The sequence below is a fragment of the Podarcis gaigeae genome (assembly GCF_964106915.1).
Source record: "Podarcis gaigeae genome assembly, chromosome: 2".
Lineage (NCBI taxonomy): Eukaryota > Metazoa > Chordata > Lepidosauria > Squamata > Lacertidae > Podarcis > Podarcis gaigeae.
The window spans coordinates 102,976,318-102,990,184 of record NC_139679.1 but is presented as its reverse complement, the minus strand read 5'-3'; positions in this window follow the sequence as shown (position 1 = coordinate 102,990,184).

The window sequence follows — 13,867 nt, the reverse complement described above, 5'->3', positions numbered from 1 at the left end:
TTTAAGTAAACTTCTTTTGCGCCGAGGTTACTTTTATCAACGGTTCTGGGTGGAAACGGTGGTTGCAAGTAAATATTATCTCGCTACCCTGCAAGAGCTGGGCCGGCGAAGGCTAGCAATGGGAGGGAGGAGCAGAGGGTGTTGGAGCGTAGGAATATAGATAGGAAAAGAGAGGGGAATGGGAAGGTTCAGGCTGCAGCCTTCTGCTGATTTACGGGGCTTTTTATAAATATACACGCAAAGGATCAAGCTATAAAGGACATTACAGGGTTTTTTTAAAAAAATAAAAAACCAGTTGAAAAGAAAGATAAAAGAACATGAAATAGTCGGAGGGGGAGAAAATGGAGGGGATCGAAGAGGTGGGGAATCAGAGAAGCTATATTGATGACAATGGACGTTGGGAAAAAAACCACACACACACGCTGGTGGTATTCATCTTCTTGGCTTGGAAAAAAAAAGTTGGGAAATATCTGGAGGGGAAGAGGACAAAAGGCTTTTAATTGCATGTCGGCTGGCAACCGGGGTGTGTTTAATCCAGTGTGGTGGAGTATATTCAGCATTTACACCCGGGGCAGAGTAAGAAGTCAGAGGCGTGTGTCTTCTTGTAATTGCTTACCCAACAGGATTTTTCTTGGAAAGCTCCGTCGAGCTGGTTCCCCGCTTCCCCGTCATTTTATTTCTCCCCCCCCCCCGCCCCATCTCTCCTCTCTCGGGAGCCAGCCCCACCATAGGATGCAGTTTACTGGCTGCGAACTCCAGGTCCCCCCTTTTAGGATCTCCCTGCGCACCTTCCAAACTGGACCCCCGGACGCGTCCTCCCTCCTCATCGCCGCCCCATACCCGATCATATATATATATATTGTATATATATATTTGCTTTCGTAGATTTTCACGGGTACAGGAATGCAGGTTTTGGTGTCCTCGGGTGTCTTCCCGTGTAAAAGTTGGGGTGTCTAGGCGACGTTTCGACGAGGTCTCACTCGTCATCTTCCTGTTGGGTAAGCAATTACAAGAAGACACACGCCTCTGACTTCTTACTCTGCCCCGGGTGTAAATGCTGAATATACTCCACCACACTGGATTAAACACACCCCGGTTGCCAGCCGACATGCAATGTATATCTTCAATGTATATATATATTGTATACACACACACACACACGTATTTCTGCTAGACTGATAAAGATAAGTTATCGGATCTTCCTGGTTAATCAACTTGGCAGCTGTTTAAACTCCGCAGTGGAAGCTGCCCGAAGTTATTAGCATTAAGCTGGCCGAAAGGAAGGACAAAAATCTCCTGCAAAGGATTGCTCGTTGGAGAGGGGCTTGTTGCGTCTCCTCCCTCCTTCACGGCACAAGGCAAGGGTTACGCAAGGGGCAACGGAACAGCGCGGGACTAACGTCTCCCGAATGGGAAGTGACATCCTCTTGCAAACTAAACATATAAATGTGCCAGGCAAACGATTACGGCACGCGTTGCAACCGGCAGCCTTTTCTCGCTTGGAAAGGCGGGGTCCGCGGTGAGGGTGAGGGGGTGGGTGGGTTGCGGGAAGCCTCTAAAGCAGGCACAGACCGCGCAGGGAAGTGAGGCAGGAACTTCGCCTGATCTCGAGCGAGGAAGGCGCCCCCTTGTTGTTGTTTAGTCGTGTCGGACTCTTTGTGACCCCATGGACCAGAGCACGCCAGGCACTCCTGTTTTCCACTGCCTCCTGCAGGTTTGGTCAAACTCATGCTAGTAGCTTCAAGAACACTGTCCAACCATCTCCTCCTCTGTCCTCCCCTTCTCCTTGTGCCCTCCATCTTTCCCAACATCAGGGTCTTTTCCAGGGAGTCTTCTCTTCTCATGAGGTGGCCAAAGTATTGGAGCCTCAGCTTCAGGATCTGTCCTTCCAGTGAGCACTCAGGGCTGATTTCCTTCAGAATGGATACGTTTGATCTTCTTGCAGTCCATGGGACTCTCAAGAGTCTCCTCCATCACCATTCAAAAGCATCAACATAATTCAAAAGCATCAGTTCTTTGGCGATCAGCCTTCTTTATGGTCCAGCTCTCACTTCCATACATCACGATTGGGAAAACCATGGCTTTAACTATACGGACCTTTGTTGGCAAGGTGATGTCTCTGCTCCCCCTAACTCAGTGAAAAGGACTTCCAACTGTCCCCGAATAAAGTGCACAAAATTCGTAGGCTTGAATTCGTTGGGACCGACTCCCGAGTAAAATCCTCGCAGGGTCGCAACTTTATACCACCTTTGAAACACTCCCTCCACGCCCAGTGCTCGATTTCACACCTGTTGACATCGGAAGCCACTTATTGACTACTCAGAAGCAAGCCCCACCGAAATGAATGGGGTTTACTCACTTCCCCCGGTACGTCTGTATAGGTTGCAACCATTCAAGTCCCTTGATCGCAGAATGACTGAGACGCAGCCAAGCCCCGCCCCGGATATGCCCACTTTGACCCCTTAGTTTGATAGTTTTGAGAAAGGCTTGATTTAAGGTAAACAGCCTCTTAAATATTTCCATAGGTAAATCCGGATCTCTTCGATTTAGGGGGTGGGAAATGTATACACGAATAATCCTCAACCTTCTTTAGTTTGCCTTCCTCCGATACCCATTTCGTGAAAGGTTCATTCAACGGGAGATTTGAACCTCAACAATCAGTTCAGTATTAATTAATGGGAGAAAGCGAAGGAAAAGGCCATTGACAGACCCAGCCACCATATTCTTCGTAAAAATGTAACACCACATTGTGTCATCTCTTCCTCTCTCTCTAACGCTAGGTCCACGGATGTCATCCTTTGGGGAATTTATTTGGACTTTTTAAAACAGCCCGGATCTGCAAAAGGAGCTGGTACGGTCATTCCGAATAACTAGCGCATCACAATCCCCGTTTTTCTCAACATCCACCCACCCGCCTGCCTGCCAAGAGATCGCTTTGGGCATGGGGATCCTTTGCGAGAATAATTGCCGTTAAAGCAAATGCATCACGGCCCAAAATCCGCACGTCCCACGTGGGTGGGACGACCTTCTCAAAGGGGCCTTTTTTTGGATTAGCGCGCGCGCCCTTCGGGCTACTCAGGCGGTCGGGACAGAATACGAATTCTCTTTCTGAGCACGTGCCAGATTCTCGAGGGTCACGTGGGAGGGTCGCTGCGGGGGAGTGAGGAACAGCGGTCCCTAAATATTGCGACGTTCCATTTGCTCAGGGCGTTCCACGACTTCCTGTCGCCCAGTAGTGCAAGGCCCAGAAAGGAGGCGCCTGGTCTGTGCAAAACAGGCTAATATCGCACTAGCTCCTTTGCGATTGCCTTCTGCCTTCCAGCTGCGAATGGTGCAAGGCGCCGACAAGTGATGACCTTGGGAATCCTCCTTCTTGGGTCTTGAGCCCGGCACTTCTTCACTGAGCAGCCAATTGGAAACAGCCCCTGTCTGCAGTCTGGAGGCGGGATGGGAGCTCCAGGGCAATGGCCGAAACTCCCTAGAGCAGTGGTGCCCAAACTTTTTTCAAGGAGGGCCAGATTTGATGAAGTGAAGGGCCGTGAGAGCTTTTTTTTTTTTTAGGGTTGAAGTTGTTGAGGGTTTTTTTTTGAGGATTTTACCCCATAAACTGCCGAAGGGGCCGGATTAGGCCCCCGAAACAGACTTTGGACATGTCTGTGGTAGAGCTTTTGGCCAACAAGGGAATCAAAGGTGTGCTAAAGGTGGGAAAGGAGATTGCAGAGGAGCTGAACGGATTATTTGCATCTGTCTTCAGAGCAGAAGACTCGCGAGTAACATAAAAATAATAAGGTGAAACAGAAGAGATGCGAGCCGGGAAGGCCATCGGCGTAGGGGCGACTCCGGCGGAGCAAGGTCGCTGGCCTTCGCCTTCCCCTCCGCCTTCCTCCTTTTCGCTGTGCCGCCTGCGCCTCCGCCGCCTCCCGCTCTCAGGCGCCGGGCTCCGAGGGCGAAGGCACCCCTCCTCTGCAGCACGGGCCCCGCCGCCGCGCTCCCGCCAGCCGCCCTGGTCGCTTCGCCCGCCTCCTCCTCGGGCTCGAAGCCCGGGTTGTCCCGGCTCCAGGCTTGTCTCGAGCAAGACGAGAGCGGCGGCGCTGGCGAGCAAGACGAAGGAGGAGGAGAAGAAGCACCGACGATGACTCCGCCGCCGCTGCTGCCCGGCAGGTCCTGCAGCCGCCCCAGTTCCAGATGCTCCAGGCCGCCAGGAGGGCAAAGTCCCGCCATGGCCCCCCCGACCCTGGACTAAGGCCGCTGCTGCCTCAGAAATTTTCTCTCAGGCTGGCCGAGTAACGGCGCGGGAAGGGAGCGCCTTCGCTTTCTCCACCGCCCGCCTTCCAGCCCCCCATCCCCGCCCACAGCGTGCTGCCTTGCAGGGCGAAGCGGGCAGGCCGGGCTGGTGGCTACACGGGCCACATGATGAGGTCTGGCGGGCCGAATTCGGCCCGCGGACCTTGTGTTTGACACCCGTGCCCTAGAGCTTTCCATTTAGAAGTTAGCCACAAGGAGTATATAACTCGCTTAAAGGATATATGGTGGCAGCCCATGTTCTGAAAGCCTCGGAATCTCATCAGCACTGTCACAGACCCTCCATTTTCCCAGGGAGAGTCTTAGATTTACAGAAGCAGTCCCGGTTTCTGATTTGATCCCGGAATGTCCTACTTTTCCTTAGGATGTCCCTGTTTTTAATGGAGAAATGTTGTAGGGTGTGGAGTTATCTGACTCCCAAGTCCTTTGAAGGCAGCACTGCATAGGGAAGTTTTTTTTAAAAAAAATGTTTAATGTTTTATTATGTTTTTATATACGTTGGAAGCTGCCCAGAGTAGGCAACCCAATAAGATGTGTGGGGTATAAATAGTAAAATTATCATTATGGAATGGAGTGTTCCATGTATTCATCAGAGAAATGTTGGAGGGCATGCCATCAGCCACTCTTCTTCCTTTGTCCATTCTCGACCCTCCATTCCACAACTTGGTGCAGTGCAAACCTGCAACGTTCTTGTTTTTTGTTCCAAATATTTTTTTGCCTCTGGATGCTGCTGCTCCCTGCTCTTGTAAGGAAGATTCAACCACCATATTCTGAATGGAAGGCAACTGACAAAGATCAGAATGTCCCTCCCCTTGTAGAGCATAGTTTCCAGTTTGACTGGGTATTGATCCAAAGTAGTGTAATGGTTAGAGCATTGGATTAGGGCTTGGGAGACCAGGGTTCAAATTCCCACTCAGCCATGAAGCTCATTGGATGCTTTAGCTGAGATTCCTGCATTGCAGGGCGTTGGACTCGATGGCCTTGGAGTCCCTTCCAACTCTACAATTCTATGATTCTATGACCTTGGGCCAGTCTCCATTTCTTAGCCTAACCTACCTCACAAGGTTGTTGTAAGGATGAACTGGGGAGGAAGAGAACCCCGTGTACCACCTTGAGCTCCTTCGAAGATAAAGGAGGTATATAAATGTCATAAACAAACAAACAAACAAACAAACAAACAAACAAACAAACAAACAATAAAATAAAATAAACAACTCCCACCATAGCTTGCCATTGGCCATGCTTGCTGGGGCTGATTGGAATTGTCCTTCAGCAATATCTGGAGGGCCAAATGTTCCCCACACTTGTTCTAGAGTTTATTTGGCATATTGATCAATCCAGCCTGGTCCAGGAGGCAGTGGCTTTTATTTGTTTTCATTGTCCTGTTGGCACCAGGAAAAGTGTGGTGTGGTTAGAGTGCTGAATGAGGACCAAGGAGACCCAGATTTAACTGCACTTGGCCATGAAGCTCACTGAGGTGACCTGTAGCCGGTCACTATCTCCCAGCATAATTCACTAAGGAAATCAGCCCTGAGTGCTCACTGGAAGGACAGATCCTGAAGCTGAGACTCCAATACTTTGGCCACCTTATGAGAAGAGAAAACTCCCTGGAAAAGACCCTGATGTTGGGAGAAGGAGACAACAGAGGACAAGGTGGTTGGACAGTGTTCTCGAAGCTACCAGCATGAGTTTGACCAAACTGTGGGAGGCAGTGGAAGACAGGAGTGCCTGGCGTGCTCTGGTCCATGGGGTCACGAAGAGTCGGACACGACTAAACGACTAAACAACATCTCCCAGCATAATTTATTTCACAGGGCTGTTTTTCAGGATAAAATGGAGTTGCGGGAAAACAAGGCCTTGAGCTCCTTAGGAAATAAATGTAGTAAAATAAGTAAGCAGCTGTCAGGACTGCCGCTAGGTCCCAGCTCACAGAGGACCAACGCCCAGTGGATGTTATATACAAAAGTCTTTATTAAAGTTTAGTTTCCATTTCCAAGCTCTGGGCGCGCAGACCCACGTCTCGACGCTAGACCGGCTAAGTCCCCTCTGACTCACTGCTCCACCCACACCAGTTTAAGATTCTAGCCCGGCTCCACCTCTTGCGCTGCTCTTTCCTGCGCTGGGTCCTTCTGCCCTCTGGGGTTCCCTCCTTCCTGGACTCCTCTGACGCTGAGCCTCCTGAGTCTTGCCCCTCCCTCCGGCGGGCTTTAGGACCTGGCTCCCTTCCCGGGCTCCCCGCTGTGCCGCGCTCCTGTACATTTGAAATTGGCACGCGCCCCCAGCCGGTGACTTTCCTTCTGACCGTTTCCCCGCTTCCTGATGTGGGTGTTGCCAAACCTGACTCCTCTCCTCCCTCTGGTGGTGAGGACACTGGTCCCGACTCCTGGGACTCCCCCTCCCCACTGCGCTCTGGTGGAGACGCTGGTCCTGATCTCCAGCTGCTGCTCAGGGACTCCTTGCTGGCCCCTTCCTCCTGGGGCTTCCCCCCTGGACCCCCCTTCGCTCTGGCCACCAGCGCTCCCTTCTGTGAGTCCTCCGATTCGCTAGAGAGGCTTGTGGAATAACTCTGGCCACTGTCACTGCCTGCGCCCCCCTCGTACTCCTCCTCCTCACTCTCCATTTGCTCCCCCTCCTGTGTCTCTCCTTCTGAACCCCTGACAGCAGCATTCTATTTTCCCAGACATTTAACATTATTTTAGTCCTGTTGGTTGTTTTTCTCAGGCTCTTAAAACCCTGCTGCCTTTTTTAGTTTGTGTGTGTGATTGTATGGTTTTTTTAAATTTTTTTTAATTTTTACTTTAATTTTTACTTTCCTTACGTAAACTGCCCAGGATGTTTTGTTTATTGAAGGGTGCATGAAAATAACTGTAATACGGTTGCTGAATGTAGATATAGTTGGTTCATTATGAGAAAGATTATTGAGAGTTGGAAATGGAAGGGTTACAGCCTTTTAAGAAATCAAGAGGAATTGATCATGAGATCCTTCTGCTAAGATTTGAGTTCGTCATATTGTAAGTATTAGGCTGATTGCTTATGGTCTTTGTTCCATAGCATGTGAAGATTAATGATATAATAATGTTATTATTTGGAGGTGTTCCTTTTAAGTTTAGAGAATATGGATGTTTTTGTGTTTCTTTTCTTTTAATAAAAAAAGATATTTACTATGTGAATCATTTTCAAAGTTACAGAGAGCGAGCTTCTGTCCTTGCACTCTTCTAGACCTGCTTAGGATCAACGCGTCTGCCATATCACGCCTTTCCAGATCAGGTCCTGGTAGGTGGACCATGATTGTTCGAAGAGGCTGCATCTTCTCTTCCTGAAGCTGTGCTATTTGACATGGATTCTAGTCTTAAGGAAGAATGATCGTGAGCTTGGAAAGCTACTGCATGAAACAAGTAAGGGGGTGGATAAGCCTTGGCACCAGTTCCAGGCACTCTTGTTTTGGTGTTAGCCAGACATCTCCATCTGCTTGGTTATACACTTGGGGTATCGTATGTGTTCGCTATCCTGCATTCAGCACCAAAGTGAAACTTTGCTAGTCCCCCCCCCACTGCTGCGTCGAGGGTGGGGAACATTTTGCAGCTTGAGGGCCACATTCCCTCATGGGCAACCTTCCAGGGGCCGTATTCCGGTGATGGGCATGGTCAAAGGGAAAAGGTGTAATAGGTGTGACTTTTTCCATTGCAAACAAAGTAGGCTATATTCCGGCTGCACAGAAGTCAGAAGTTTCTGTTCTATGCATACCCGCCCAGGCAAGCCAGAGGCCATTACCACAATCTAAGGCTACATTTCAGCCAGGCATGTGAAGATGGCAGGGAACGTGCCCAGTGAGAGACATGGCCTGGAAAGTGTCCCAAGGGCTAGGTAGAGAAGGGAGGAGGGCCATATTTGGGCCCCCAGCTCGAGGTTTCCCAGCCCTTCTCTTAAGTCTTAAAAGTCACTTGAACATGAGGACTCCGTCAAAGTCTGCTGTGCCCTCCAAGGTTTAGTTGACCTTAACCATGGTGCTGTGGAACTGAAAGTCTCCTGCTATTTATGCCAAGTCCAGGACAATGTTGCACAGATACGATGCTTGTAAGGCCTGCAGACACTGCTGCTGCTAACAGGGGCTCCAGATGTCAACAGGACGATGCTGTTCTGACATTGACACCCACAGTTTGTGCTGTGGCTGCTGTGTCAAATGAGAGAGCCAGCACGAGAGGCATAGGCCCTGCCACAAAGAGAGCAGTTCCCTGCAGATTGTTGTCTTCTGCCTCCATCATCACCTTTGAAACGTGTTTGAAGCTTTTCGTTCCTCCTTCTTCTTTTTAATCCACTGAAGGTACGTTTAGGAAACCCACGATTGGTTCCCTCTAGTCAATCACCTCTCTAGCCCTATGCACTGGCCCTTTTGTTTTCATCCTTTTACATTGGGTTCATTGGGTTTTTGTTGTGTCCGTATATGGGCATTAAAAACAAAGTGCTCTGACAACCTTCTAGGGAGTTTTATTGTGATTTATTTAAAAGGCGAGAGCCAGTTGTGGCAGCTGGCTAGTGCAACGTCCCATCTGCTAGAGCTCCAGCTAGCATGAGCAATTTTGAGGAATTATGGGACTTGTAGGGACACTCTTTCCCCACCTGTGTCTTAAACTAAACAGGAAGCCTTGGCACAACACCCCTAGACAGGGCCGGCTCAACTATGAGGCAAGGGGAGGTGACCACCTCAGACGGTAGGTTCCACAGGGACAGCAGATCCCAGTGTAGACCTTTCTTCCCCTCTTGTTTCTGATGTAGATCTTCACTCATCCCTCCTTCTTCCCTGGTAGGGAGTGGGAAGCCATTTTGTGGGTCGCCTCAGGTGCCAAAATGTCTTGGCTCGGCCCTGCGCCTAGAACAGGGGTAGCCAACATGGTGCCCTCCAGTTGTTGGGACTCTGAGTCCTCAACCTGCGTGGCCAATGATCAGGGAATATGGGAGTTGTAGCCTTGTTGCTGTGTGGTCCTATCAGGATATTTGCAGCTCAGGCTGCCGTGACAGTAGGTAGCACATGAATGGCCTCTGCAGGCTCACGATCGCACTGTATATTCCAGCCTATTCTGAACACACAGCAAAGGATCAGCGATAAACTTTGCCTATTAAAAAGCAACCACCAACCTTCTTGTCAATCGGATCCAATCCGACCACCTGGCTTGTCTTCCAGGCAGACAAATAAGTCATAACATGTTTGTTTATTTCAATAACTGTCTTTGTTGCATAGCAAATGAGCCAATATGTCTGTGATGGGCCCAGCAAAAATGAACGTCGTGTTTTGCAATTGTCTTGCCCATCTCTCAGCTTCCGATGTCTTCCCAAGTAACCACAATCTTATTTTTGCACTTCTGGCACCTGTTATTGACTTAATCTTCTTAAGTATTCACATTATTCCAGGGTTCTACCCCCTCCCCTCCCCTGGCCCTCCGCTCTTTGCTGCATGTATTAATTTTAATCGGTTTGATCTCCATATTAGCTGCTGCCTGGGACTAATTTGTTGCTCAGTGTTTTTCTTTGTTTTGACCCGCAAGCCACTTTCATCATGCCAGCAGATTGCTTGTAATCTCTGTGTTTCATTCCCTGCCTCCCCAGCCCATAATTTGCATTGTTACAGTAAATGCAGATTTAGAGTCTCATTAAAAAAAAAATCCATATAATAAAAAGAAAAGTGGAGGATAGGAATGATTATTGCCTATCTGGATAATAAAGGATCTAAACTCCATAGAAGCACAAAAGATTGACGGCTGTTTTCCTAAAGTGGTGTTCATCTACCCAGCGTAAATAATCATAACTATCATCTTACATATGAGACAAGAAGTATAAGATGAAGAACTGTAGCACCTCCAGATCAGAAATGCAAAAGATGTGGTAAGGGTTACAGATTTCTCTTAATCTGCTTCCAAGTTCTGCAGCCAGGAAGTTCATATTCTGCAAAGGGAATACACAGTTTGGTGTAAGTAGGTTGCCTTATCTTTGGCAAGGCGTGGGGAACTTCTAGGGCTTCAGATGTTCCCTTCTAACTTCCATCACCCTAACCATTAGCCATGCTGGCTGAGGCTAATGGGACATGGAGTCCAATGATAGCTGGAGGGCCAGAGGTTCCCCAAACTTGTCTTAGGCGAAGCAGAGATTTGCATGGCTCCAGCTGCGGTGGCACCCTGCCTCTCATCCTCCCTAGGCAAATGTATTGCCTGTTCCCTGGTGTACTCTGGTCATTCATAGGATCTGTTTACTATGGGCTACCCCACCAAACTTGGCTTGGGGCAGAATTTAGAGACCAGCAGCCTCCGAAGAATATACCTGCTGCTGTTTCCAACCCCTGAGAACCTGCTTCTTCTGTGAACCTGTCATCCACGTATCCTGTTAAACACGCCTCCTCCTACATGGGAACCCACATTTCCTATGCAGAACACGTTGTGGAGCACACCTCTGCAATAGGAGTTATTTGACTCTTGACCCACCTTTGTGAGGCGGGCTAGACTGAGAGACAGGGGTGGTCTCAAGGGTGGTCTCAGGGAGCTGCATGGCTGAGCATCATTTCCAGGTTGCCATTTTCAGTTCCCATCAAGTAACGTTTGCCAGCAGCAAAGTCGATTTTTGCTATTAACAGGAGAGCAAGAGCTGTTGCATGTGGAGTGATTGCGCAAGGCTATGGTTCCACAGGTGGTGCAGAGTATGCCCCGTTTTGTAAGGGAGTGGGGAGAATGGCTCAGAAAATGGGAGAGCCAATGGTTCATGGAGGGACACTATAAATCAATAAGTGAAAACCTCCCTCTGGCAAGAGAGCCCTGCTCAGTCTGTGAACCTTCACAAGCCCTTGTAGGCTGGTGCATGAGCATCATATTGGACAACCTCACAGCCACTCATGGGGAGGCATTGAAGACATGAGGCCATCAGGCTACTCAAATGCTTCACATAGAGAGTCCTTGCTATAGGGAAGCTGCGGCACACACTGTCCCCTTGGTAACTTTAATATGAGTTCGAGGAGAATCTCAGGCCCAGCTTCTCTGTCTGGCCCTCAGGACTCTCTCTAGCCCTCTCCCCAGGCCAAACCCCTCACTGGCCCTGCTTCACATTCTGCTTGTGAGTTTTTGCCTGGCTCGAATGTGTCATTGAACTCGGATAAAACCTCTTGCATGTCTGGATAGTGGAAAGAGAAAGTGTGTGTGTGTGTGTGTGTGTGTGTGTGTGTGTGTGTGTGTGTAGAATCTAGCTCATTGTACATAGGTAAAATTTAAGTGTGGCTCTCGAACTGAAAAAGGTCCCTCACTCCTGCCTTGGGAGGTCAATAGATGTCTACACCATGGTCTGCTAGCTGGAGGAAGAGGATTCTGTGCTCTATACAGCTCTGTGTTACCTCTTTGTGTCCATGCCTCCTGTTCTGTAGCCTCCTAAAGCCTACATTGTCTAGATTCTATGACCACCCGCTCTTCTATCCCCATTGCTATATCCTGCTTTAACAAGACCAGATATTCAGGAAAAAAGAATGCAACATTCTGGCAGGCTCCCAAGAAGCTCAGGGTGACATATAGAGGGTTATTTCATTTGATCCTTTCAGTACCCTTGTGAAGTAGGCTAGCTTGAGAGAGAAACAAGGACATTCAGGAAGCTTTGTGACTGGCCACAAATTCAAGTCTAAAGTGTCTACCAACTATACCAGGAGTGGGCATTTTGTGGACCTCAGACTAATTTTACATCCACTGTCTCCAGAGTTCTGTGACCTTGCCCTTACATGCTCCTCCACACCTGGGAAAACCAGGGCTCTCCTTTCACAAAGGGGTGGGAAACAAGAGACAGGGCACACAAAATTGTGGCACTGCACACTATTCTGCCTCCTTAAGAAAATAACAGTCACCTTCTAAATGGGAAGCCGTGGGGTTTGTGGAAGAAAGGAACAAGGTAGCAGGAGAGTGAGTGGCTTTCTGCAGCTCCCTTCAGGCCAGGAAACGCACTTTGCAGCAGGGCGGAAGCCAACTGCTGGAATTTGAAACAAATTGGATTAATAGGTGGTGACATGTGTCCATTTGCTTGCATTGCCCGTCTCCATGCCCCATGAATTAACACTGCCAAAGAAGGAGAGCTTAGCTGGACTTCCAGAAGATGAGAGAGGATTTGACATGGCCAGGCATGGTGCTATTAGGGTTGGTGTGAGGCTGGATTCCCTTCCAAATGAAGCTGATGCCCAGCAAGGCTTTAAAGCAGAAGCCCTCCAGTCTCCCATTACCAAGGAGAGAACAAGTCTTTGCCATAAGTCCACCCCCCAACTCCACCTGTTGACAACAAAACTCAGAACAAGCCAGATTTCTGCTCCAAGGTGTTCAAAACTATTTTGTGAATACATCTTTCTTTTTTGCTTATTTTCTTTGAGGATGACTCTAGATGTTTCCATGCACATCTTTACTTGGGTGGAAGAGCACAGGGGAGAGCGAGTGCTGCTCCTTGGAAGCGCTCCAGGGAAGCACAGGAATGAGGAGAAGAAGAGGAGGAGGAGGAGGAGTTTGGATTTGATATCCCACTTTATCACTACCTGAAGGAGTCTCAAAGCAGCTAACATTCTCCTTTCCCTTCCTCCCCCACAACAAACACTCGGTGAGGTGAGTGAGGCTGAGAGACTTCAGAGAAGTGTGACTAGCCCAAAGACACCCAGCAGCTGCATGTGGAGGAGCGGAGACGCGAACCCGGTTCACCAGATTATGAGTCTACCGCTCTTAACCACTACACCACGCTGGTTCAGTACTGTAGCCTAGTGCTCTTGTCTGCTGAAAGTGTATGATCAGAGGGCTTGTTCCTCAATGGGAGGGCATGAAGGGCATCCTGGTTCAATCAGGTAGCAGTTGATGGGGAAGAGTGCTTCCTGAAATTCTGCTGTCGCCAATCATTGTGGTGGACAGTGCTGGGCTAAAGGGACAAATAGTCTCACCTGGTATAAACAGGTTCCTAGATCTCGGATGCTCCTGCCATCAGGGCAGCAGGCTGAATACTTTTTCTCTCCTGCTGAAGGTTGCATTCCCTTGGGGATAATCTGTTGGGTGATGCTGAAGCCAGGGACACGCAACAATATGCACGGCAAGCCAGGAGTTTTCCAGGAATTGGAAGATGTATTCCTTGGTTACTGGAGTTCTCAGAGTACATTTTGTTTTCTGAGTCAGCAGATATTAGTGACGCATCTAAAACATTTTGTTGCCACCATGAGGCCTAGCTACATGCTTTCATTCTCTGAAAAAATAAAAGTTCCTCACGAAAGCTAAATTTGCTCCCTATTTCAGATTTTGCAGAGTGCATGAAATCTGGCCATGACCTATGCTGTGGAAGAAAACCGCCCCAGCTCAATGCTACTGGTGGTTCATATTGTCTCCTGCTGTTGAGCTGATTCCTAGTCGGTTAGCATCAAATCAAACCCATTATTCCATTCCAATCAATGCAAATCAAGCTCTGCCTAATGAAATGGAGTGAGGGTATCAGGCGTGTGTGCAGCCACCTTTGCCCCTGTAGCCCCCAGGACCTTACTGTAAGTACAGATCCCGATGAGATGGCTGAGGTTGGAAATGACCACAGA